Genomic DNA, 6,819 nt, shown 5'->3' on the forward strand with positions numbered 1-6,819 from the left:
CCGGGGTCTCCCGGGGGAGGAGGGCGGTGGCGCTGCAGCCTCGGGCCCCGGGGGCGCCCCCGGCGCCGCGTATTTTGCGCCCGCAGGGGCTGAAGGGGCGCGCAGCGGGGTGGCCCCGAACCCCGCAGCCTCCTGTCCTCAGGTGGCACAGTGGAGGTGTTTGTCCCGGCCATGAATGAACTCAGTGTCAGCGTTGGTGCAGTCGTGTGCAGCTTCGCCAATGCTCAGAAAATAGTAACGCTACTTTAAAATTTCTTCTTTATTTAAATTCTAAAGTAAACTGAGAATGCTTCGTTTTGTTTACCAATTGGTAATCTTGACTCATTTTAGTAGCCTTTTCACTCTGGCTATGAAAGATACTCTTTAAAGGGCTGTGGCAGAGCGCACAGTAATGAACTCAATACTTGTGTGTGTGTAGGATTTGGGCCAAAGTTGTTCGACTGAGAAAAGAAATGAAAAGTTAAGTCAGTATTCTTATTGGACACAAGAAAACTTGGTATTTTAAAAACTGTTAACTGAAACCACGTTGTTAGTGCTGTTGGATGATGACATACCGATTATCATGTTGATAAATGAAAATTTATCTTTTAAGGGTTGTTTTAAGAAGAGCTTGCCCCTCTTCTTGCTTCTCCCCGCGTACACCTCTTGCAGGAGAAGAAGGTAAGTCTGTAGTAAAGTCGTTCAGGTACAGCCAATAGAAGCAAAGACTGGAGGAACTAAGCAGAGAATCTGCGGCATGCAAAGCAGAATATAACTCTATTATCTTGGTTTTAGCTTATTTATTAAGCACTTAAATGTTACTATTCTTGCAAAACACAAAGAAGGGCAGTCCCACTCCCAAAGCTTTAACAAAGTGCTGTGGATTAGAGAGGATGCTTTGAGGATTAAACAGAAAGAGGATGCTGCAATTTAGCTGATGTAATACCTGTACTCTCTGCAGTGCTGGATGAAGAACGCAGTAGAAAAACCTGGATCCATGCTTGATAAATTTCCAAGAGGATTTGTGTGGGAGAGGTGCGGCTGCTATGGGACATTCCAGATCTTTGGAAGCAGCCTGCAAGACGGCTGGTAACTAAGGGGTGCCAGCAGCGTTCCCGTGTGCACAGAGGCAATGGAAGACAGCAAAGAGCAGAGGCTGAGGTGTGCGTGGGTTCTGCAGAGGCCCAGGTTCTTGCAAGAGGTGCACATGTGTCGGCAGCACCACATCCCCCAGCGGGGCTGGAGGAAGGAGCAGGACACGTGTAGGGAAAGCTTTGGTGAATGACTGGGGGAGGGAGCCCCAGTCCACAAAAAGGGGGCTGTGGAAACAGAAGATTGTAACATGGTCAATGCAGAGATAATATTTGCAGCTGTGTTTTGAACTGATTGGAAGTGACAGAAATGGGAAATAAGAAAGCTAAAAAGGAGACATTTACTTACTCTATGACTAACAGGATGCTGATTAGCAGACAAAAGTTTAACCACTACCACTAGGTGTACTGATTTCAGTCATGAAGGTAGTGTAATGTTCACAAAAATTGCTAGATACAGAAGTCAATGTAGATGACTGTGGTGGGTTGACCCTGGCTAGATGCCAGGTGCCCACCAAAGCTGCTCTGTCACTCCCCTCCTCAGCTGGATAGGGGAGAGAAAATATAACGAAAGCCTCATGGGTCGAGATAAGAACAGGGAGATGACCCACCCATTACTGTTGCAGGAAAACCAGACCTGACTTGGGGAAAAATTAATTTAATTTTTTACCAATCAAATCAGAGTAGGATTATGAGAAAATAAAACCTAAATCTTAAAACACCTTCCCCCCACCCCTCTCTTTTTCCTGGGCTTAACTTTACTCTTGAATTCTCTACTTCCTCCCTCCAAGTGGCACCGGGGACAGTTCTCCACAAACTTCTCCAATGTGAGTCCTTCCCATGGGCTACAGTTCTTCAGGAACTGCTCCAGCGTGTGTCCTTTCCAGGAGGTGCTGTCCTTCAGGAATGAACTGTTCCAGTGTGGGACCCCACGGGGTCACAAGTCCTGCCAGCAAACCTGCTCCAGCATGGGCTCCTCTTTCCACAGGGCCACAGGTCCTGCCAGGAGCCTGCTCCACGGCAGGCTTTCCACGGGGTCACAACCTCCTTTGAGCATCCACCTACTCTGGCATGGAGTCCTCCACAGGTGGACATCTGCTCCACCGTTAACCTCCAGGGACTGCAGGGGGACAGCCTGGCTCACTATGGTCTCACCACGGGCTGCAGGCTTTTCTCTGTTGCCTGGAGCACCTCCTCCCCCTCTTCCTTCACTGACCTTGGTGTCTGCAGAGTTGTTGCTCTCATATAGTCTCGCTCCTCTCTCTGGCTGCAATTGCTGTTGTGTAGGGGTTTTTTTCCTCCTCCTTAAATATGTTGTCCCAGGGGCACTACCACTGTTGCTGATGGGTTAAGGTTTGGCCAGCAGCGGATCCATCTTGGAGCCGTCTGCCATTGGCTCTATCGAACATGGGGGAAGCTTCTAGCAGCTTCTCACAGAAGCCACCTCTGTAGCCCCCTGGCTACCAAAACCTTGCCATGCAAACGCAATACAGAGAGTTGTGTAATCCTCACACCACAGACACACGCGTTCCCTGCGGCTCCTCTTTGATTGTGAACATTTTTGAAGTCTAGATGAGACCCACTATTTAAAAACAAGTATTTCAGGCTGTATATATCCACTGAAGAGCTGGCCTCCATGCAAAACAGCAAAGGCTGTTAGTTCCCATGGGTTACCTGTGCAAGGACTCTTTTTACATGCGGTTGGTGCAGACTTTTAGCCTCTTCCAAAGACAGTTTTAAACTTCTGAACAGTTAATGTGATCTACAGGTTCTTTATTACACCCAAGAATATCTACAGATCTGTGCAGCGAAGGTAAAATTCCAGGCTGATGCGCAAATCAAGGCAGAGCGCAGGCTGCTGGGAAAGCACATGCAGCCAGATGCCTGCACCTTTGCCGTATTCGGAACACAGCACTGGCTATCCAGGAACACACCCTAAATTACAAACTACAAACAAGGCACTCAATCTAAATTAAACTGTATTTACCAAATGTAAATTATGTTGCTAGAGAGAATTCACCCATGAACTAAACCAGAGACATCTGGCTGGTTTCCATCAGTGGCTGCAGAAGGGACAGAAAAGTAAAAGGCTGGTAAGTGGTTGCCCATGAATAAAGGTATTAGCATTGACATTAATCTTAAGCTGAATTAATATCTGTCAGGAACACAGAAATGGGAGTGACTTTTCTTCTTCACCAAGCCCAATCCCCTGCTGTTGCAGGGAACAAAATAAAATAAAAACTTTCATAAGTTGATGATACTTCATTTTTGAAGTCAGGAAGCTGATTCTTCAAGATGCTTGATCGGCATCTTTTAGAGTCCCTGTCTTCATGGGTTAAAACTATGACATGCACAGTTAGGAACTGTATGTAGGAAATGGATATAAATTAAGCTATAAAGGTTTTAAGCTCAAACCCAAAAGATGGCAGATTTACAGTATCTCATGCAATCTTAATTATGCTGCCTTGTGTATGTATTCTTTGCATAAATGATGCATAGGTTATGTGACAAAAATAGTATGGAGTTGCATAAGCAAAGAGTTTGTATTAATGTGCACAAAAAATGTCTAACTTCTGACAGTTGACTTTGCAACACAAGTAACTTTCCTTTCTTTGCTAACGTAGTTTCTTTTTGAAGGTAGAACAAAACCTATTTTCTGTTACAAGTGTGCCTAAGGTGCAGCATCTACAGGCTTGAAATGATGAATCTTTAGTGATAAACTATTTAACATTCAAACTACAGAGCCAGTGCAATAGTAATTATAAAAAATGTCTGCTGTCCTAGGGTGACATTGCCTCCTGTAGTGGTCTGGCAGAAATGCCCAGCTTGAGTGACCCCTCTTCTCCCATCGGCTGCTGCTAGCTCTCCCAGGCTAAGCTACTGATGCTAGTGGTCCAGGGATGAGTGCTGCTCCCTAACAGTCATTGAAGAAAGCTATTTTGTACACAAAGCTAACAAGAGACAAATTTCCTAATGAATGTCTTGCAAGTGTGACCTTGTCTGCCTGAAAATGAGACAACTGCTGAAGTGGAAAGGGGAAACCTCTACCTGAAATGTAGCCCTGACAGTCTGTCACTGAGATATTATTTGAAAAGACTGTGTAAATGATGGTGCAAATGGATTGCAGGTGGTCCTGCTCTTCCACGTGTCCCTCCATGCATCCCTCCCATCTTCCTGTGACAAATTTAATAATGATATTACTGTGCAGCAGCCAGAATGGCCCGCTGGTCTGACTGAAAATGACCCCCTCCCCAAAAGCTTAGTTTCTTAATCTTTATGCTCCAGCTTTCAGGCTTCTCACCAAATCTTATTTTCTTCTATGAAGAGTCATCTGTACAAAATCCCTTGTACCATGACAAAAAGATGTAGTGCTCTCTTAGTGTTTCTGCACAAGTCCTGTTCGGCTGACACTGTGAAATTAGTTGAATTTAAATTTATGTAAATGATATCAGCAACAACTCTTTATTTTATTTGAATCTTAGAATAGTTTGGGTTGGAAGGGACCTTTAAAGGTCATCTAGTCCAACCCCCCTGCAATAAGCAGGGACATCTTCAACGAGATCAGATTGCTCAGAGCCCCATCCAACCTGACCTTGAATGGTTCCAGGCATGGGGTATCTACTGCTTCTCTGGGCAACCTGTGCCAGTGTGTTACCACCCTTGTTGTAAATTTTTTTTCCTTATATCTAGTCTAAATCTATTGTCTTCTAGTTCAAAACCATTACCCCTTGTCCTATTGCTACAGGCCCTATTTAGAAGTCCGTCCCCATCTTTCTTGTAAGTCCCTTTTAAGTATTGAAAGGCCCCAGTAAGGTCTCCCCAGAGCTTTTTTTCTCCAGGCTAAACAACCCCAACTCTCTCAGTGTGGTCTTAAGTGCCAAAAGCTTGATATTTTCACTTCCAAAAGAATTTTGATATTTCCTGGAATTGCGAGTTGTCCCCTTTCAGAACAGTACTGGACAACATGCAATAGAGAGGACGTATCCCTATTTTCTTGATAAACTTAGCACCTAAAATGACTCTTACAGACTGATGTACCCACCCAGTTCCTAGGATTCCCAAATTTGCTCTGGTCTGTAAGCCAAGGATTTGTCCATGTTACGCCTTTAATTGAATCCGCTACTTTATAGAAATAAAAAAACCACACAAGAGTTGTCACTGGAAAACTTGCAGAGCCTCCACCCTTCCCCAGGCTGGAATTCCCACTCTTCTCTCTTTTTGTATGTCAAGCTTCACTCTCGGTTCATTTATCAAATGACAATGTGGTTTCTGGCTTTATATGAAAAATGTCTGTGATGAGTCATAGACCTCCCCCTCCCTTGCTTTCTTTTGATACTGAGATACCAAGTGCAGATGCAGTATTGACAGTATTCCCACACCTTCTTAGGAATTCAGGGACTTCTTAGGAACTGAGCTTATATTCCTTAATTAATATCTTTTTTTCCCCCTCTTTGCTGGCTTTACCTCAGGTAATAACATATTTAATACAGTTGCAAAACAACATAATTCATATTATCATTTAGCAGAGAGAGCAGATGTGATGCATCAATCATAAAAGAGGTACAGTTTTTCAGTGTGGCTTTTCTAAATTACCTTCTGGTCCTTCCATTTGTCAGTTTGGGCAATTCTGACATCAGTTTCTACTTGCCTCTTCTCTTTATGGGAATACAAGCTCGTATCCTAGTTATTCTTTTTAAAAAATGTTTCACCCTCTGTTGTTCAAAGCCAGTTGCTTACTTGCCAGCATAAGAAAATATTAAGGAGAATGGTGCTGATTTATCATTAGTTGAATTGTTTTTCATCATAATATAAACATGATAAATCGGACAACTACTGCTAAATTGCAAATATTCCTGTAACCAAAGAGATCTAATAATTATTAACCAGAATGTCTGCTATGAAGCAGGATGCTTGAAACATTCATAATGTTGTGAACAGGTACTCCATCGCAGTACAAGCCTTCTAAAGGATTGTTCCAACACTTCCGGTGAAATAGCCCAGGGCTATTACCCAAGAGCATGCACTTACAAGGGCCATATCACACAGCAGGTGGAGAAATTGCTAAAGTACCGATCAGACAAACGGATTCTAAAAGAATCTTTTAAAGCAAGAGCTATCTCCCTAATAGTGCATTTTAAACACATCGGTCCGAGGCAAATAATCAGTACATGAAAGGAAGAGGAACATAAACCATGGAGTAGAAGGCAGAACCCCCGAGGTGCCTGTAGGTACCTGTGGCTCAGGGATGCAGCAGCGATGGAGGGGAGCAAAGCACATCAGTCTCTGCAGGACAGCTTCCAAGCCCGGCACGGGGCAGGGCATCATCAAGTGTCAGTAAATGCTGTTCTTATCTAGGGTGCTGTAAACGCCAAAGCAGATCAGCTACCCAGTCAGTCATTATCCCAGGCTCGATGTAATCTAAATCAGCGTGTATTCAAGCTGATAACGTTATGAAAGAAAATTCTAAAGCAGGTTCCCTTTGCTTTGGCGGATGTGGGAAAGAAACATGAGACCATTAATTAATGCTTGTGCTCAGGGAAGGAAATACGAGAGGAATTAGGAAATTATGTCACTAAAATGGAAAAAAATAGACTGTCTCTTTCTGGATACAAAATAGAATTACTTTTATGAGGGATATATAAAAAATATCCATTCTTGGATCCATTGTCGGCAGATAAAGACAAGACTAGCTCATGTCTGTATATGAATAAATTTCTGGAGACTTAGAGCGTTTTACAGACTGAGAAAT

The sequence above is a fragment of the Rissa tridactyla genome, chromosome 6, assembly GCF_028500815.1.
Source record: "Rissa tridactyla isolate bRisTri1 chromosome 6, bRisTri1.patW.cur.20221130, whole genome shotgun sequence".
In the NCBI taxonomy this organism is placed as follows: Eukaryota; Metazoa; Chordata; class Aves; order Charadriiformes; family Laridae; genus Rissa; species Rissa tridactyla.